At 47.1% G+C, this 20988-nt stretch overlaps 1 protein-coding gene across 1 annotated transcript in view; it reads left to right on the top strand.

The window, feature by feature from the left end:
- The window catches only part of SHC3 (SHC adaptor protein 3), a 268874-nt gene that overhangs the window by 113865 nt on the left and 134021 nt on the right, over positions 1-20988 (top strand). The gene's annotated exons all lie outside the window — the stretch shown is intronic.

Raw genomic sequence — 20988 nt, 5'->3', positions numbered from 1 at the left:
GTCCCTTGTCCTGGTCCTTCTATATTTCCATCCTGGCACCCCATATATCCATCCTAGTCCCTTATTCTGCTCCCCCTATATATCCATCTTGGCCCCCCATATATCCATTCTGGCCCCCATATATATGCATCCTGTCTCCTCCATATATCCATCTTGGCCCCCCATATATCCTTCCTGGATCCCCAATATATCCATCTTGGCCTCCCATATATCCATGCATTGACTTTGCAGTAAGTAATAAAAAATAAAAAAATATTAAAAATTATGGTAATCTTAACTAACCTAAAACAGCAAAGATTTATTTTGATTTCATGTCAGATATTGAGAAAAACATGCATATGTGTCTTTTTATATAGTGTATGTAAACTTCTGGTTTCAACTGTAGGCATCCTGGCTCCCCCATATATATATGCATCTTGTTCCCTTGTCCTGCCCCCCATATATCCATCCTGCCCCCATACATCCATTCTGGCCAATTCATTCATCCTGGCTCCCCCATATATCCATCTTGGCTCCCCATATATCCATCCTGGTCCCTTGTTCTGGCCCCTCTATCTATCCATCCTGGTCCCTTGTCCTGGCCCCTCTATATATCCATTCTAGCCCCCATAATATCCATCCTGGTTTTTGTCCTGCCCCCCCCATATATATACATCCTGGCTCCCCCATATATCCATTCTGCCCCCCATGTATCCATCCTGGGGCCTTGTCCGGGTCCATCTATATATCCATCCTGCCCCCATATATCCTAAGCAGTGTTATCTTTGGAAAATATTCTATTCTATCTATCTGAGATAAGAGTAATGCTTGCTCACTTTAGCTTGGATTATTGGTGGATATTTACATTACTGATGAATTGTGTTGGCTGGAACATCTCTGACAATCGAGGTCTCCTGTTTGTCCACATGTTGGCTGTATTGCTTGTTTTGCCTTCCTAACAACCTTTCTCATCTGTGCTGATGTTTATTTCCGTATGCTCGAGTTACCAATCAGTAAGCATTTTCCAGAGCGCTGCTACCAGTAAAGGAATGCCTGTTACCATGGAGAATTACAGGCGTACTAAACAGCTGAAGAGATATACCAAGTGGAAGATACAGCGGAACAATGAGCCACCATTATCTCTTCAATGTTTTCTCTTCTCATGTGGAATGAAACTTCATTTTATTTATTTATTTTACTCACCTACATAGAGCCATTAATTTCCTCGGTGCTTTACAGACATCATCATTCTTGTCCCCTTTGGGGTTCACAATCTAGATTCCCTATCAGAATGTCTCTGGAGTATGGGAGGAAACCGGAGAACCTGGAGGAAACCTACGTAAACAGGGAGAACATACAAACTCCTTGCAGACGTACCTGGTGGACATATTGATGTTCTGTGCTGTTTTTTTGTACAATTTGTACCACTGAAAAGAATAAAATGAAGACTAACACTTGGGAAATACATCATTCAGCTGATTGGATTCAACATAAAGCCAAACAATTTCATGATTTATCCATCAATTTTCTTACCATCTCTTAAAAGAATTGCCGTATAACAAATCTTGAACGAGTGAAACTGGTGCCATGAGTCCTCTTGCGACAAGAAAATGAGTTTTATTTCATAGTAATCTGATGTGCCAGTACTGAGAAACCAAGCTTTGATGTCGCATGAAAATTAACCTAGAAGTGTATTGCATAGTCTAAGTTGTACGTGGCTTCAAAGCTTGATTTATCAGGAAATCAGATTTTTACAAACGCGATGTGATTTTATTGTTGTCCTAAACCCTGTACACCCATGCCTGTAGTTTCAGTAAAATAGTCCTAATAGGTTTCCTTTCAGTAACAACTCTTCCAAAGTGATGAAGAAGCAAGAGATAATGTAGAGACATTCCTTGGGAGATCCTTAGCCCCTTCACAACCTATGACCTACAAATGCATCACAGTTCATGTCCTTACATTTGATTTGGGCTCCGGCACTGAGCCTGCATCTTTAAAGGCACATGACAGCTGTGTCGTGCCCATAACAGTCGCGGGTGGAATGGTGATCCACCCGTGGCTATCAACATGTTAAATGCCGCTGTCAATCTTTGACAGTGGCATTTAACTCACGCTTACTGGAGCGCATCACAAACCCCGCCCATTGGTGTAAAGAGAGAAAAAAAAAATCAAAACTTCAGAATTGCGTATTTTTTGGACGCCGCAACATTGCTTTCAAAACATTGTATCTACCTCAAAATTGTATCAATACAAATGTCAGCTCAGTGCACTAAAAATAAGCCCTCACCCAGCCACAGATCCATAAAAATGGAGACATTACGGGTCTCGTAAAATGGTGCCATTCTTTTTTTTACAAATTTTAGATTTTTTTTCACCACTTAAATAAAAATATACCTATATATGTGTGGGATATGCAAACTTGTAATGACCTGGAGAATCATAATGATAGGTCAGTTTTAGCATTTAGTGAACATGGCAAAAAAGAAACCCAATGACAATTGTCGAATTGCACTTTTTTTTGCAATTTCACCGCACTTGGAATTTTCTTCCTGTTCCCCAGTACACGATATGGTAAAGTCATTGGTGTCGTTCAAAAGTATAAATCATCCTTGAGAAAACAAGCCATCACATGGCGATATTGACAGAAAAATACAAAAATGATGCCTTTGGGAAGATGGGAAGCAAAAAACAAGAATGCAATAATGGAAAATCTCAAGGTTGTGAAGAGGTTAACAACTTTATTCAATCCATTGCACATTAGGCTTTTTAATGAAATTGACAAACTCTCTGCACAAATCAAACAACAACAATTGAAATGACTCAACTCAGCTAATACATGAAATGGTAGCTTTGTGTGTTCAATTTGGAAAAGCCATTTGTTATTAGTGATGAGCAGATCTTTTGAAATTTGAAATTGCCAAATATTCCCCCAAATTTACCATTAAATTTGCATGTATCTCAATACTCTCAAGTTGGTAATTACTTTTAAAAATACATGCGGGTCCTTCATCCTGGTATATATATCCCCATCCTGCTATATACAGTATGTCCCTTATCCTTGGCCCCATCCTGTCACATATATCACCCATTCTAGTATATATGTTCCTTATACCCGGCTTCATCCTGGGCCCTATCCTCACATATATTGATACACTACCGATTTTGCAAGTTTTCCCACCAACAAAGAATGGAGAGGTCTGTTATTTTTATCGTAGGTACACTTCAACTGTGATAGACAGAATCTAAAAATAAAAACCAGAAAATCACATTGTATGATTTTTAAATACATAAATAGCATTTTATTGCATGAAATAAGAATTTGATCATCTACCAACTGTAGCAACCCTGTCGGCATCACTGCATGGCCTTCCATCCCCCACCTACCTTACTCACTACTCCGGGCTATGCTGTGAGTTCTGTCTGCTGCTGGCTCTATACTGTATGCCTCTTGCCTCATGCCTGCTCTCTGCATACTTCCTGGCTGTGTGCATAGAGGGGCGGCGCCGGAACTCTCTGGTTCTTATGGAATCAGTGTGCACCTGCCTGTGGTGTTCCTAGCCAATTACCAAGAGGCCTCTAGTATTTAGGGCAGCTCCACCTGGTGGAAGCTGACTAGGCAACGCCTTTACTCAGTCAGTGCCTTGCTGCTGAGTTGCCAGGTCCTGTCCTGTCTCTGCCTGCTCTGGGAGCATTATACCCAGATCTGTTTCCTTGAGCTTTGTGTCATGTATTCCGACCCACCAGGAGGCAGAATATCCTGGTCTCTTTATTCCTGTCTTTGTGCCTTGTGCATTTCTCATTCCGCCCACCAGGAGGCAGAATATCCTGGTCTGTGTCCTTTTTCCTGTGCATTGACTTGTACCTTGCCTTGTCTGAACTCCGTCCTATACCTGTGTCCATCTTTTCCCTGTCTCTGTGTCTTGCCCTGTACGTTGCCTAGTCTGAACTCTGTTCTAACCTCTGTCTGTTCGTCTCCTTGTCTGTGGCTCCTTTCCCTGCCGTGTTTATCCTTGTGCCCTCTCCATCTGCCTGTGCGCCGCGCTCTTACGGCTCTGCCTGTGCTCCACACTCCTGCGGCTCTGCCTGTGCTCCGCTTCGGCTGTTGCAGAACCTCTCGCTGCAGCTTCTTTCCGCATACCTTGCAGTTCTGCATTGCTTTGCCCTTGCTGCTGCAGAACCTCTTGCTGCAGTTCCTCTCCGCATACCTTGCGTTTCCACGCTATTTCCCTTCTGTAGCTCCTGCTGCTACAGAACCTCTTGCTGCAAACTGTAGCGCCTCTCTGTAGCCTTGCTGTTATAAACTGCTCCGCTCCTTGTGGTTCTTCTCTGCTCCGCAACCCTGCGGTTCTGCTTTGCTTCCATTCCGTATCCTGTGGATCCTTGTCCTACCTGTCTGTACTGGTTCCTGAACCAGTTCCTGCTTCTTCTGTGTGAACAGCTCTCTACCTGTTCCCTCACACCATTCATACCTGTCTATGTTCCGTCCTTCCCGAACCAGTTCCTGCACCTCCAGTGTGAACAGCCCCCTACCTGTTCACATATACTGTTCGTCCCAGTCCGAGTCTCTGTCCTGTCACTACCAACTCAGTTCCTGTCCCGCCTGCCTGCCAGTGCCTCAGCCATGCCTGCCTGCGCGCCAGTGCCTCAGCCATGCCCGCTTGCGCGCCAGTGCCTCAGCTGTGCCCGCCTGCCCACCAGTGCCTCAGCCATGCCCACCTGCCTGCCAGTGTCTCAGCCGTGCCCGCCCACCTGCCAGTGTCTCAAGCCGTGCCCTCTAGAGTACCCGTCGTATCAGTTTGTACTAGCCCGCACCTGCTCCCAGTATCAAGTCCCTCAGTGGGATCAGCAGCCACATCCAGACACCACCCTGGAGTGGCACCTGACAGCTACCTGCTGCACAAGCCTGACCTCACCATCAGAGGCTCCAGTGAACACCAAGGTAGCTGCTTAGTTACGCCCATTCCAGGGTAGTCTGGTTTGTAGTCCAGTGGGGCCACACTCCCCACACTCGTGCCAACCAGTCAGGGCGCGAGTGTTACGCCAACCAATCAGGGTGCAAGCGTTACACCAACCAGCTAGAATTCTGGTAATTTCACAGACCTGCACTTACTGCCTTTAATCATTGCACCTGTTTGAATTTGTTACCTATATGAAAGACACTTCTCCTCATAACCAATCACACTCCAACCGCTCCACCATAGTCAAGAGCAAAACACTGTCTAAGGACACCAGGGACTAAATTGTAGACCTTCACAAGGCTGGGATGGGCTAAAGGACACTAGGCAAGCAGCTTGGTGAGAAGGCAACATCTGTTGGCACAATTATTAGAAAGTGGAAGAAACACAAGATGACTGTCAGTATTCCTCGGTCTGGGGCTCCATGCAAGATCTTGCCTTGTGGATTAAGGATGATCCTGAGAAAGTTCAGGAACCAGCCCAGAACTACATTTGAGGATGTGGTCAATGACATGAAGAGAGCTGGGACCACAGTCTCCTACATTACCATTACTAACACCCTACACAATCATGGATTAAAATCCTGCAGGGCACGCAAGGTCCCCTTGCTCACACCATCACATGTCTAGGCTCATTTGAAGTTCGCCAATGACTATCTGGATGATCAAAAGGAAGCATGGGAGAAGGTCAAGTGCTCAGATGAGTCCAAAATAGAACATTTTGGTATCAACTCTACTCGCCAGGTTTGGAGAAGGAAGAAGAAAGATGAGTACAGCACCATCCCAACTGTGAAGCATTGCGGGAGAAACATCATACTGTTGGGGCGCTTTTCTTCAAAGGGGACAGGCTGACTGCATTATATTGAATGGAGGATGGATGGGGTTATGTATAGCTAGATTTTGGCCAACAACCTCCTTCCCTCAGTAAGAACATTGAAGATGGTTCATGGCTAAGTCTTCCAGCATTACAATGACCTGAAACACACAGGGCAACTTAGGAGTGGCTCTGTAAGAAGCATTTCAAGGTCCTGGAGTGGCCTAACCCAATAGAAAATATTTGGAGGGAGCTGAAACTCCATGTTGCCCAGGGACAGCCCTGAAACTTGAAAGATCTGAAGAAGATTTGTATAGAGGAGTGGGCCAAAATCCCTGCTGCAGTGTGTTCCAACTTGGTCAAAAACTACAGGAAACTTCTGACCTTTGCAAACAAAGGTTTCTGTTCTAAATATTAAGTTCTGTTTTTCTATTGTATCAAATACTTATTTCATGCAATAAAATGCAAATTAATTATATAAAAATCATACGGTGTGAGTTTTTTTATTTTTAAGATTATGTCTCTCACAATTGAAACGTACCTGCGATAAAAATTATAGGGTTCACTCATGCAAGCGCTGATTCTCTCATGTGAGAAAATCATATCAATTATGTAAATGACTCTTGGCTCAAACTCTGATCACAGTTTGATCCTAGTGTCAGTTTACTTTCATCCGATTCTCTTAGATAAGAGAATTGTATCACAGGTGCGGAGAAGACAGAGAACTTAATTTCTCCATTGTCTGTGTCCACGTAAATCAGACTGAACTCGGATGACATCCAGGTGCAGTCGATGTTTTGCATACCCCCATAGACTTGAATGGGTGCGTGTGATCCTATTTGTGGAGCCACTTGCTGCATGCTGCAAATTTCTTCAAAGACCGATTCGGTCTATAGTAAAAAAACACAGATCTACAGTGCCCTATAATAAAACATTGGTCCCAAGTCTGTTAAAACAGTGGATAGCACTGGTCCGGGTTATATACTCATGTGAGTAAGTGCTACCAGTTCTTTAAGAGATTCTGATTGATCATCTAGCTAGGTGAAATGTGGGTACAATTGATATTCTTCTTTAGGTTTATGATATCAAAATTACTATCCATTTTGTTTTCCCATCAGATCTAATCATTGTTGTAAAGCAATAATGCTGTTTAACTTCCTGAAGAAGACCTGTTAAGTGCACAAAAAGATTGAATTAAAAAGCCTGCTTAAGAAACCCTGTGCTCTCCTGATTTTGCTGCTCTTTTCCATTTTGTGCTGTGTTGCTCCTCTGCAGAGATAGTCACATTTGTTTCTTCTGGAGCTCACTACCTGAAATCTTAGGCTTGTTTCACATTTCAGTTTTTTGACGTCAGTCAAAATCCGCCAGAGTGCGAAAAAAGGATCTGTTTCCGTTTTGCCACAAATGGATGACACGGGATCCGTTTTTTGACTGATCCGTTTTTAGCTGATAGTTCATGAAATTAAGTGACATGACTCTGGAAAAGGAGAGAGAGAGAGAGAGAGAGAGAGAATATTTCTTTACTGCCAGAACGGTTTTTGGGGTTAAAATTCATGAAAGGAAATTGTTTTGGGCATGCTCAGTATAAAAAGGCGGATCTGTTGGCGGATTCCGTCATTTAACGGTTGCCAATGGATCCGCCGCCCATAAGCATCCATTATAACGCATGACGGACAGTGACCGATCCGTTGCTATCCGCTTTTTCGACGCACACAAAAAAAACGTTTCATTGTCCATCCACTCAAGATAGCGGACGCCAAAATTATGACGGATCCGTCAAAAAACGGATGCAACGGATGACTATCTGTCAAAATCCGCCGCAATGCAAGTCAATGGGAAAAAAAACGGATCCGCCAAAAAAAATGGCGGGTCCATTTTTTTTGCAAAACGACGGATTTTGACTGACGTCAAAAAACTGAAGTGTGAAACAGGCCTTAGCATTGCATTCTAACTGGACATTTCTTTAGTCTTCTCTGAAGGCGTTTGTTTTCATCAGGACCGGACTGGCCATCTGGCAATTCTGGCAAATGTCAGAAGGGCCTGTCTGGTCGTGGGCCGCCTTGTCTGTTCTCAAGACACCCATACTGTTAAGAGTTGTGATGGAGCACAAAGTCGCTGACTCCATCACTTACCCCAGCAGGCCACAGGTATCATTAAGAAATATTGGTCTTGTAGTAAATCTTGCTTTCCTCCATCCAGGGTAATATAAGTAATGTATCCCATCTGGTGCTTGGGACCGGGGACAACATGGGCCTGTGTGATTTCAAATGCCCGGGCTGAATTTCAGCCCCAGTCCATTCCTGATTTTCACCCTTCCCTCTCAGATGCTGCCAATCACAGCTCACCAATCACAGACTCTGAAAATACGCACTCGTACACCCAGATGTAGCTTGTGAGTAGAAATGTCACATACTGCCCTGCAGAAAAAACAAAGGTGAATATCTCTGCAATGGAGTGTCGCAGCGTGAAACAGAATAGAGTGGCTGAATTACGGAGCTCAGGTATTTGTACAAGCAATTTACCTAATTTTTTTTTGAGCAAGTGACAGTATGTCTTTAAATCCCATTGCATTGACATACCATGGGTGTGTGCTATTTTCTGCCATTGTTACTTTATACCGTTGGTAATAGACAAATCATTTCTCCACATACAGATTTGCTATGACTGGTATGATACCTATATATAACAGCACGTTACCACTTCTGTAATACACAAAGCAGTCTAACCATAAAGTAACAGCAGGTTTTGCGAATTGCCATGACAAGATCAGATTGTGAAAATGGATTTGTTTTTTGTCTAGACCAGACCTGGGCAAAGTGCGGCCCGCGGGCCACATCCCGCCCTCTGGCTGTCTCAGTGTGGACTGAGACAGCCGTGGGGCTGGAAATCGGAGGTCCACGGGCCGCTGCTGACTCCTTTGGTGGAGGGGCCTCCGGCCACTTCCTCCACCAATCAGCATGTGAAACAGCTGACGCAATGAAATTATGTCATCGCGTCAGCTGTTTACTTCGGAGAGTCCGCACACCAGAGGCAGGGAGTGAGGGAGAGAAGCACAGCGCCAGGGAACAGGATGAGGTGAGTATGTAGTTTTTTTTTTTCCTTATGTACAGTATATGGGCTATTTGGGTGGGCATGGGGAGGCTATGGGGGTGACAACATTGTGTTGCACACATGAGGTGACAACATGGTGCTGCAAACAGGGGGTGACAACATGGTGCTGCACACAGGGGGTGACAACATGGTGCTGCACACATGGGGTGACAACATGGTGCTGCACACGGAGGGTGACATGGTGCAGTACATGGGGAGTGACATGGTGCAGGACATGGGGGGTGACATGGTGCTGGACATGGGGGGGTGACAAGGTGCAGGACATGAGGGAGTGACATGGTGCTGCAAATGAGGGTGACATGGTGCAGGACATGGAGGGTGACATGGTGCAGGACATGGGGGGGTGACATGGTGCAGGACATGGGGGGGTGACATGGTGCTGGACATGGGGGGTGACAAGGTGCAGGACATGAGGGGGTAACATGGTGCTGCAGATGAGGGTGACATGGTGCAGGACATGGAGGGTGACATGGTGCAGGACATGGGGGGTGACATGGTGCTGCACATGTGGAGTGACATGGGGGTAACATGGTGCTACACAAGGGGGGTGATATGGTGTTGCATATGGGGGGACATGCTGCACATGGTGTTGCATATGGGGGCGACATGATGCACATGGGGAGGCTATGGAGGCAACATGCAGTGTATATAGGGAGGCTGTGTGGGGCTCATGCAGTATATAGGGAGGCTGGGTGGGGCTCATGCCGCATATGGGGGAGGCTGTGTGGGGCTCATGCAGTATATAAGGAGGCTGTGTGGGGCTCATTCCGCATATAAGGGGCTGTGGGGGGCTCATACGATATACAGAAGGGGTTGTGCTCGGGTTCAAACAATATATAGGGGGATATCAGCATACTTAATTCTGCTCAATATACAATTCTGATACAATTAATATTAATAAAGTTATCAATAATATAATAATTATAAAATATTGATATTAATATTGAGCAGAATTAATTTTGGCCTATTGGATTGGCCCTCCACAACAGTCACGGTCCTTCATGTGGCCCCTCGGGAAAAGTATTTGCCCACCTCTGGTCTTGACTGTTTTTCTTCGGTAGCCTTGTTACTAGAGTTGAGCGACTTTTGCTTTTTTAGGGTCGCGTTTCGTTTCGTGAAACCCGACTTTTCCAAAAGTCGGGTCGAGCAAGATCGTCCGATTATAGGGAAAAGTCGGGGTCGAACCGAAACACGAAACCCAATGTAAGTCAATGGGGAATAAAAGTCGGCAGTGAGAGGAGGACAGGAAACACACCTACAGTGCCCATTTGAATGCCAAAAGCATCAATTCTTCTTACTTAAGCATGTCAACCTTAATTAACTTCATAATACAAGTTACGCACTGAAAAATGGGGGTTATTTGGCTAAATTTGTGGGGGGGGGGGCTGGCTGCAGGTTTTCATGTGCCCTGGGCGAAAGAGCGCCCCTTTAACACATACCAGAACTCATCATGCTCCGATACGGCAGAGAAATAGCGGTATAGTACAATGAAAAATACCTCACTTTTTACATCTCATGACGAGGCCCATCTATTTCTCCATACAAAATCATTGGTCCCATATAATGTTTGAAACAGTATATGATGAGCTCCACATAATGCTACAGTATATGTTGGTCCCCATGGATGAAGCTCCACTGTCTTATGGGCCCAAATAATGCTCCAAACATAATGGGCCCCATTTCTACTGCTCTAGTGTATAATGGGCCCTGTAAATGCTGCTCCAGTGTCTGATGTCCACCTTTGGAATGTTCCAGTGTATGGTGGGCCCCATCTATCATTCTCGAGAGTATAGTGCTCCCCAAAAATTGCTGTCCCAACATAGAAAACAATCAAATAAGTCTCCTCGCTAGGGAATCCCTGTACTTGTCTGGACAGGTGCTGTAGCTTGCTTAACAGCTCGCCAGCCGTTCTCACGCCCAGTATGGATTGCACGTGATTGCACAAAGGTTAGAAAGGGTACCGTATCCCTGGATAACATGTATGGATAGCGTACACATTCAAAATATATGTCTATACAGCATGAGGCAGGCTCAGACGGTGTTAGGCCCAGTATGGATTGCACGTCATTGCACAAAGGTTAGAAGGGGTACCGTATCCCCGGATAACATGTATGGATAGCGTACACATTCAAAATATATGTCTATACAGCATGAGGCAGGCTCAGACGGTGTTAGGCCCAGTATGGATTGCACGTGATTGCACAAAGGTTAGAAGGGGTACCGTATCCCCGGATAACATGTATGGATAGCGTACACATTCAAAATATATGTCTATACAGCATGAGGCAGGCTCAGACGGTGTTAGGCCCAGTATGGATTGCACGTCATTGCACAAAGGTTAGAAGGGGTACCGTATCCCCGGATAACATGTATGGATAGCGTACACATTCAAAATATATGTCTATACAGCATGAGGCAGGCTCAGACGGTGTTAGGCCCAGTATGGATTGCACGTGATTGCACAAAGGTTAGAAGGGGTACCGTATCCCCGGATAACATGTATGGATAGCGTACACATTCAAAATATATGTCTATACAGCATGAGGCAGGCTCAGACGGTGTTAGGCCCAGTATGGATTGCACGTGATTGCACAAAGGTTAGAAGGGGTACCGTATCCCCGGATAACATGTATGGATAGCGTACACATTCAAAATATATGTCTATACAGCATGAGGCAGGCTCAGACGGTGTTAGGCCCAGTATGGATTGCACGTGATTGCACAAAGGTTAGAAGGGGTACCGTATCCCCGGATAACATGTATGGATAGCGTACACATTCAAAATATATGTCTATACAGCATGAGGCAGGCTCAGACGGTGTTAGGCCCAGTATGGATTGCACGTGATTGCACAAAGGTTAGAAGGGGTACCGTATCCCCGGATAACATGTATGGATAGCGTACACATTCAAAATATATGTCTATACAGCATGAGGCAGGCTCAGACGGTGTTAGGCCCAGTATGGATTGCACGTCATTGCACAAAGGTTAGAAGGGGTACCGTATCCCCGGATAACATGTATGGATAGCGTACACATTCAAAATATATGTCTATACAGCATGAGGCAGGCTCAGACGGTGTTAGGCCCAGTATGGATTGCACGTCATTGCACAAAGGTTAGAAGGGGTACCGTATCCCCGGATAGCATGTATGGATAGCGTACACATTCAAAATATATGTCTATACAGCATGAGGCAGGCTCAGACGGTGTTAGGCCCAGTATGGATTGCACGTGATTGCACAAAGGTTAGAAGGGGTACCGTATCCCCGGATAACATGTATGGATAGCGTACACATTCAAAATATATGTCTCAGGAGGCAGGCTCAGACGGTGTCAGGCACAGTATGGATTTGACGGCCCAGATTACACAGCGGAGGAGCAGGGAGAGGTAAAGATTGCAAATGCTGGGGCCCTGGCCAAGCAAGGGGGGCCCACTCGTGGGCGTCGGTACTGGCACTGGGCCCCTCATAGTACAGCGGTGTGTCTGACGGCGGGTGTGCACCACCACCGTCAGAGACACTTGATTGCACTATGAGGGACCCTGTGCCAGTGCCCGCGCCCAAGAGTCGGCCTACCCACCTGTCCAGGGCAACGGCACTCGCACGGTGTCGTGCGCTAGGTGGTGACCCCGGCCATGGGGGGGGAGGCAGGACAGTTAGGGAGTTTTAGAAAGTGGCATATGTTGATGTTGGACATTCAACTGATGCAAAAGGCGAAATAGGTGAAGTACCAGGAAGAGGTGGACCAAAGCAAGCCATTTTTCTGTCACCCTATGTGTCATCAGGGGAAGGTGGGACAAAATCCTTGGAAACCCATGCGTGGTTCATTTTAATGAAGGTTAGATCATCCACATTTTGGGTTGACAGACGGGTCCTTTTTTCTGTCAGGATTGATCCAGCTGCACTGAAGACTCTTTCCGATAGCACACTTGCAGCTGGGCAAGCGAGCTCCTGTAAGGCATATTGGGCCAATTCAGGCCAGTTGTCCAGTTTAGCGGCCCAATAGTCAAAGGGGAATGACCTGTGTGGGAGAACATCGATATGGGAGGAAAAGTAGTTTGTAACCATAGTTGACAACTGCTGTCTCCTGTCACTTTCCATCGATGCAGTATTACCAGTTGTGTGAGCGGTATTTGAAAAATCAGTCCACAACATTGTCATGAAACCCCTGTCTCCAACGCCACTTCTGCTGTGTGCACCACGAACACCTCTGCCAAGCTGCCCCCGGCCCGTACGGCTCGTGTGAGAACCATCACCGCTGCTGTGTGCTGGGAATGCCTCAAGCAACCGATTTACCAGAGTTGCTTGTTTATTAGCCAATATTAGGTCAAGGTTCTCCTGTGGCATGATGTTTTGTAATTTGCCTTTATAGCGTGGATCCAGGATGCTGGCCAACCAGTAGTCGTCATCGTTCATCATTTTGGCAATGCGGGGGTCCCTTTTTAGGATCCGCAAGGCATAATCTGACATGTGGGCCAATGTTCCCGGTGTCAATGATGCACTGCGAGTGCTGGGTGGAGGAGCACTTTCTGGCAAATCCACATCCCTCCAGTCACGCACAAACCCTGTACCAGACCTTGCCACGCCAACATTTTCACTTGCCCCACGAGATGCATCCTCCTCCCCTAAGTAATCATCCCCATCATCCTCCTCCTCCTCCTCCTCTTCTTCCTCCACCTCGTCCAGGAGAGGTCCCTGAGCAGACAATGGCTGAATGTCATCAAGGATTCCCTCCTCCTCTTCCTCCTCATCAACATTGGCTGCAGACGCCTGCTCCTTAAGGTGCGTCAAAGTTTGCATGAGCAGACGCATAAGTGGGATGCTCATGCTTAGGATGGCGTCGTCTGCGCTTACCAGCCGTGTGCATTCCTCAAAACACTGAAGGACTTTACAAAGGTCTTTCAGCTTCGACCACTGCACGCCTGTCAACTCCATGTTTGCTCTCAAAGTGCCTGGCCGTGTATCCTCCCACAAATGCATTATGGCCTGCCTCTGCTCGCACAGCCGCTCCACCATGTGCAGGGTGGAGTTCCACCTTGTTGCAATGTCGATAATGAGGCGGTGGTTGGGAAGGTGGAGCAATCGCTGCAGCTTCTGCATACGAACGGAGTGTACAGGCGACCGGCGGATGTGCGCGCACAGTCTTCGCACCTTCTGGAGCAGGGCTGTTAACTCCGGATAATTTTTGAGGAAGCAGTGCACCACCAGGTTCAAGGTGTGAGCCAAGCAAGGTATGTGGCTGAGTTTTGAAAGGGCTATGGCTGCCACAAAATTACGGCCGTTATCACTAACTACCTTGCCTGCCTCAAGATGTACACTGCCCAGCCATGACTCAGTTTGTCGCTTAAAGTACTCGGCCAGCACCTCGGCGGTGTGTCTGTCGCCCAAACACATCATCTGCAACACAGCCTGCTGACGCTTTCCACTAGCTGCTCGATAGGGGGACACATCGTGTGCAACAGTGGCAGCTGCAGATGGAGTGCTCGTACGACTGCGCTCTGTGGACGAGCTGTCGCTTCTGGAGGAGGAGGAGGAGGGTCGAACGCCTACAGCCAACTGTTTCCTATACCGTGGGCTAGGCAGCACTGTCCCACCACCGCTGTCCCCAGTGGACCCTGCATCCACCACATTAACCCAGTGCGCAGTGATGGACACGTAACGGCCCTGGCCATGCCGACTGGACCATGCATCAGTTGTGAGGTGCACCTTTCCGCTCACTGACTGCTTGAGTGCATGGACAATGCGGTCTTTTACATGATGGTGGAGGGCTGGGATGGCTTTGCGAGAGAAGAAGTGGCGACTGGGTAGGTCATAGCGTGGTACTGCATAGGCCATGAGTTCGCAGAAAGCTGTGCTTTCCACCAACCGAAAGGGCATCATCTCAAACGAGATTAGTTTGGCAATGTGGGCGTTCAAACGCAGTGTACGCGGATGAGAGACTGAGTACTTTCTTGACCTACTCATAGTGTCTGGGAGGGTGAGCTGGACTTGAGAGCTGCATATGGTGGAAGTAGCGGTGGACAGGGCGGACTGAGAGAGGGTTGATGATGGTGATGGAGTTGGTGTTCTTTCTGATGGCCTAGAATCAGTCTTTCGTTGATATAACAGTGGGATTCCCTGACTGCTGTGGCCTTGCAACGACACCTCAACATTTGCTGCTGTGCTAACCGGTGGGCTTACAGTGGGGGAAACAATGTAGCGTTGCTGACTACCTTCGTTGTGATCAGTTGCACATGTGGCACTTGAGGTTTGGTGTTGTGTCCACGCTTGCAAGTGCATGCTGGTTAAATGTCTAAGCATGCAACTGGTATTCAAATTTTTCAGATTTTTCCCTCGGCTAAAGGTCTTTGCGCACTTCTTACAGATAACCTTGGCCTGATCATGAGGATTTTGTTCAAAAAAGTGCCACACTGCACTCTTCCTACTTTGGCAGACATTTTGCGGCCTAGCACGCTGTGATCTTTTGACCCTCTGGACAAGCTGTCCAGCAACTCTTTTGATGTTTGGAACCTGTCTTTGGAGTGCTCCGGGCCTGCCAGATAACAGCTGTTGCGATGTCGATGTCTGCTGTGGATGCTCCTCATCTGAGCTATTGGAAGCAGCACCCTCTTCCCCCAATGGATGCCAATCTGGGTCAACAACTGGGTCATCCATCACCTCCTCTTCTATGTCATGTGCACCTTTCTCTGTGTCACCGTGTATGGTGGTATAGTGTGCGGGAAGGGGCACCTGAGTCTCATCAGGGTCAAAATCTGGCTCTGTACACTGCGAGGACAATGTAGTGCTCTGAGTGAATGTACCAGCAGAATCATCCATCAGCGGCTGTGCATCAGTGCACTCCATGTCAGATTCATCTTGGCCTGGGTAATTCACCATTTCACTTGATAATCCAGGCATGGTATGTGAAAACAGCTCCATGGAGTAATCAGTAGTATGGCCTGCGTCATCCTTCAATCTTGGTTGGGGTGAAGGACACAAGGAAAGGTGTGGTTCATGAACATGAGCCTCCAATGACGACTCAGTGCTTTTACTTTTTACAACTGAAGAAGAGGAGGCGATAGAGCTGGAGGCTTAGTCAGCAATGTAAGACAAAACTTTTTCCTGATGCTCTGCCTTTAAAAGCGGTTTGCCAACTCCTAGAAAACTAAGTGTTCGAGGCCTTATGTAGCCAGATGATGACGCAGGGTCAGCACCTCCTGCATTCGGTCCTATTTTGCTCTTGCCACTACCATCAGATGCACCACCAACACCATCATTACCAGCTGCCAACCCCCGCCCAATTCCACGGCCTCTTCCACCAGCCTCATTTTTGGTAGAAATGTAGACAAAATCCAACAAACTATATAGTAATGTAAAACAAGGTACAAGGTGTCTATAGGACAGGGGAGTTTTAGAATTTCTGCACACACTTGTGGACAGTGGACACTTGTGGATTGTGTGCGGCCCACTGATATCTGAGCGCTATGTGACACGCTCGATGGCACAGCTGCCTGTGACCAAAGTGACGAGAGGATAATGGAGATTTTGAATCTCTGCGTACACTTGTGGACAGTGGACACTTGTGGATTGTGTGCGGCCCACTGATATCTGAGCGCTATGTGACACGCTCGATGGCACAGCTGCCTGTGACCAAAGTGACGAGAGGATAATGGAGATTTTGAATCTCTGCGTACACTTTTGGACACTGGACACTTGTGGATTGTGTGCGGCCCACTGATATCTGAGCGCTATGTGACACGCTCGATGGCACAGCTGCCTGTGACCAAAGTGACGAGAGGATAATGGAGATTTTGAATCTCTGCGTACACTTGTGGACAGTGGACACTTGTGGATTGTGTGCGGCCCACTGATATCTGAGCGCTATGTGACACGCTCGATGGCACAGCTGCCTGTGACCAAAGTGACGAGAGGATAATGGAGATTTTGAATCTCTGCGTACACTTTTGGACACTGGACACTTGTGGATTGTGTGCGGCCCACTGATATCTGAGCGCTATGTGACACGCTCGATGGCACAGCTGCCTGTGACCAAAGTGACAAGAGGATAATGGAGATTTTGAATCTCTGCGTACACTTGTGGACAGTGGACACTTGTGGATTGTGTGCGGCCCACTGATATCTGAGCGCTATGTGACACGCTCGATGGCACAGCTGCCTGTGACCAAAGTGACGAGAGGATAATGGAGATTTTGAATCTCTGCGTACACTTTTGGACACTGGACACCTGTGGATTGTGTGCGGCCCACTGATATCTGATCGCTATGTGACACGCTCGATGGCACAGCTGCCTGTGACCAAAGTGACGAGAGGATAATGGAGATTTTGAATCTCTGCGTACACTTGTGGACAGTGGACACTTGTGGATTGTGTGCGGCCCACTGATATCTGAGCGCTATGTGACACGCTCGATGGCACAGCTGCCTGTGACCAAAGTGACGAGAGGATAATGGAGATTTTGAATCTCTGCGTACACTTTTGGACACTGGACACTTGTGGATTGTGTGCGGCCCACTGATATCTGAGCGCTATGTGACACGCTCGATGGCACAGCTGCCTGTGACCAAAGTGACGAGAGGATAATGGAGATTTTGAATCTCTGCGCACACTTTTGGACACTGGACACTTGTGGATTGTGTGAGGCCCACTGATATCTGAGCGCTATGTGACACGCTCGATGGCACAGCTGCCTGTGACCAAAGTGACGAGAGGATAATGGAGATTTTGAATCTCTGCGTACACTTTTGGACACTGGACACTTGTGGATTGTGTGCGGCCCACTGATATCTGAGCGCTATGTGACACGCTCGATGGCACAGCTGCCTGTGACCAAAGTGACGAGAGGATAATGGAGATTTTGAATCTCTGCGTACACTTTTGGACACTGGACACTTGTGGATTGTGTGCGGCCCACTGATATCTGAGCGCTATGTGACACGCTCGATGGCACAGCTGCCTGTGACCAAAGTGACGAGAGGATAATGGAGATTTTGAATCTCTGCGTACACTTGTGGACAGTGGACACTTGTGGATTGTGTGCGGCCCACTGATATCTGAGCGCTATGTGACACGCTCGATGGCACAGCTGCCTGTGACCAAAGTGACGAGAGGATAATGGAGATTTTGAATCTCTGCGTACACTTTTGGACACTGGACACTTGTGGATTGTGTGCGGCCCACTGATATCTGAGCGCTATGTGACACGCTCGATGGCACAGCTGCCTGTGACCAAAGTGACGAGAGGATAATGGAGATTTTGAATCTCTGCGTACACTTGTGGACAGTGGACACTTGTGGATTGTGTGCGGCCCACTGATATCTGAGCGCTATGTGACACGCTCGATGGCACAGCTGCCTGTGACCAAAGTGACGAGAGGATAATGGAGATTTTGAATCTCTGCGTACACTTGTGGACAGTGGACACTTGTGGATTGTGTGCGGCCCACTGATATCTGAGCGCTATGTGACACGCTCGAAGGCACAGCTGCCTGTGACCAAAGTGACGAGAGGATAATGGAGATTTTGAATCTCTGCGTACACTTTTGGACACTGGACACTTGTGGGTTGTGTGCGGCCCACTGATATCTGAGCGCTATGTGACACGCTCGATGGCACAGCTGCCTGTGACCAAAGTGACGAGAGGATAATGGAGATTTTGAATCTCTGCGTACACTTGTGGACAGTGGACACTTGTGGATTGTGTGCGGCCCACTGATATCTGAGCGCTATGTGACACGCTCGATGGCACAGCTGCCTGTGACCAAAGTGACGAGAGGATAATGGAGATTTTGAATCTCTGTGTACACTTTTGGACACTGGACACTTGTGGATTGTGTGCGGCCCACTGATATCTGAGCGCTATGTGACACGCTCGATGGCACAGCTGCCTGTGACCAAAGTGACGAGAGGATAATGGAGATTTTGAATCTCTGCGTACACTTGTGGACAGTGGACACTTGTGGATTGTGTGCAGCCCACTGATAGCTGAGCGCTATGTGACACGCTCGATGGCACAGCTGCCTGTGACCAAAGTGACGAGAGGATAATGGAGATTTTGAATCTCTGCGTACACTTTTGGACACTGGACACTTGTGGATTGTGTGCGGCCCACTGATATCTGAGCGCTATGTGACACGCTCGATGGCACAGCTGCCTGTGACCAAAGTGACGAGAGGATAATGGAGATTTTGAATCTCTGCGTACACTTTTGGACACTGGACACTTGTGGATTGTGTGCGGCCCACTGATATCTGAGCGCTATGTGACACGCTCGATGGCACAGCTGCCTGTGACCAAAGTGACGAGAGGATAATGGAGATTTTGAATCTCTGCGTACACTTTTGGACACTGGACACTTGTGGATTGTGTGCGGCCCACTGATATCTGAGCGCTATGTGACACGCTCGATGGCACAGCTGCCTGTGACCAAAGTGACGAGAGGATAATGGAGATTTTGAATCTCTGCGTACACTTTTGGACAGTGGACACTTGTGGATTGTGTGCAGCCCACTGATATCTGAGCGCTATGTGACACGCTCGATGGCACAGCTGCCTGTGACCAAAGTGACGAGAGGATAAGGGAGATTGGATTGCTTTTAAAAAAGCAGTTTGTGGAGCAGTGGGTAAACAGCAATGCCAGCGTGTCAGGAAGCCTTAAAAGGCAGCCCAACAACCAACACCACTGATACACTACAATATAGCCTCCCCTTGCACTGCACACACAGTGACTTGTGTGTTGTGCAGGCCAAATCGCTAGCAGCAGAAGCAGTTTTTTTGTCTTCTTCCCTGCCTAACGCTCTCCCTACAGAATCAGCAGCAACCTCTCCCTATACTAAGATCGGCAGAAGTAAGATGGCGGTCGGCGTGCACGCCCTTTTATACCCCCTGTGACGCCCACCAAAGCAAGCCAATCACTTGCATGCCCTTCTGAAAGATGGTGGTGACCCGTGCCTATGTCATCACGTTGCCCACAGTGTTCGTGGATCCTGATTGGCTGAAAAAGAGCGCAAAACAAACTTTTGAAACGCTACTTTGGCGCGTAAGTCGCCGACCTCGTGGCCGACCTCATCCTAGGGTCGGGTTTCGTTTCATGAAACCCGACTTTGCCAAAAGTCGGCGACTTTTGAATTTTTTCGACCCGTTTCGCTCAACTCTACTTGTTACTAATACTGTAACCTCAAAGTACACAGCATATCCTGAGCATAAATTGTATATTATTGGAAGAAAGCCATGAAAGCTTCTGTGTGTTCTATTATTTGGTTTTATGCATTTTTTTCCTGAGAGGTTTCTTTATCCACTTATTTTCAAAATGTGGGAAAAGAGCTGGGTTTTATTTATTTAATGAGTGAAAGGGAAGAAAAGGTGCGGCAGCCTGCATTTAGAAAATATGAATAATAATACTCATACAAAAGAACACAAAATCTAACGCTATTAACCTTAAGGAAAAGAGTTAATCTGCAAGTTAATAATGTTAGAAATGTGCCCGGCCATATTTGTTGTGCTGTGAAGCTTGCTTTGCATTCACTTGGAGGCCTCCACTGCATCCACATCCTTGGGTCCTGGATCAGCCGCACAGACATCAGTTCGCTTTAAGAAGTTCAACTCTACTGGACAGTTCAATTACATCAATCTTTAACACACAGTATTGGGAACAGCAGCCTCTGGTTCCAATTCCATCAACACAGTACATTTCAAGCCTTTGCTTACGTTCAGCTTGGACTATCCCTATGCTTGACCCTCCTGTCAACCTCAGGGATTTCCATCTGGCCCCACAGCACTCCCGAGATCCGTTACATCTCCCTCTCATGATTCCCCATCCGGCTTTCTCTGTATGGAAGGGATTAAGGCACACTCCTCAGTGCCTAGTTTGGGCCGTAGGTCACTTACATTACAAGAAGGTCCGCAGGAAATTTTGTACCACCTCATGCTACCAGAATGATATGTAATCCACTTGTCTCCATCCCACTGCAGCTTAAACACTCTGAACTATGATTAAGAACCAGTTGGTTTGAAATGCGTAAGACCATGAGCTTCCCGGGTTACTTGCCTTCTTTCTAAACTAATGGTTTTATACCATAATTTCAGGCATGATATACATTAAAGATTTTTGTTTTTAAATAATTATTCACTGGT

The sequence above is a fragment of the Dendrobates tinctorius genome, unplaced genomic scaffold (genome assembly GCF_039654945.1).
Source record: "Dendrobates tinctorius isolate UK_male_01 unplaced genomic scaffold, ASM3965494v1 ptg000044l, whole genome shotgun sequence".
Taxonomy (NCBI): domain Eukaryota; kingdom Metazoa; phylum Chordata; class Amphibia; order Anura; family Dendrobatidae; genus Dendrobates; species Dendrobates tinctorius.
This window is presented reverse-complemented; position numbering and strand designations above follow the sequence as displayed.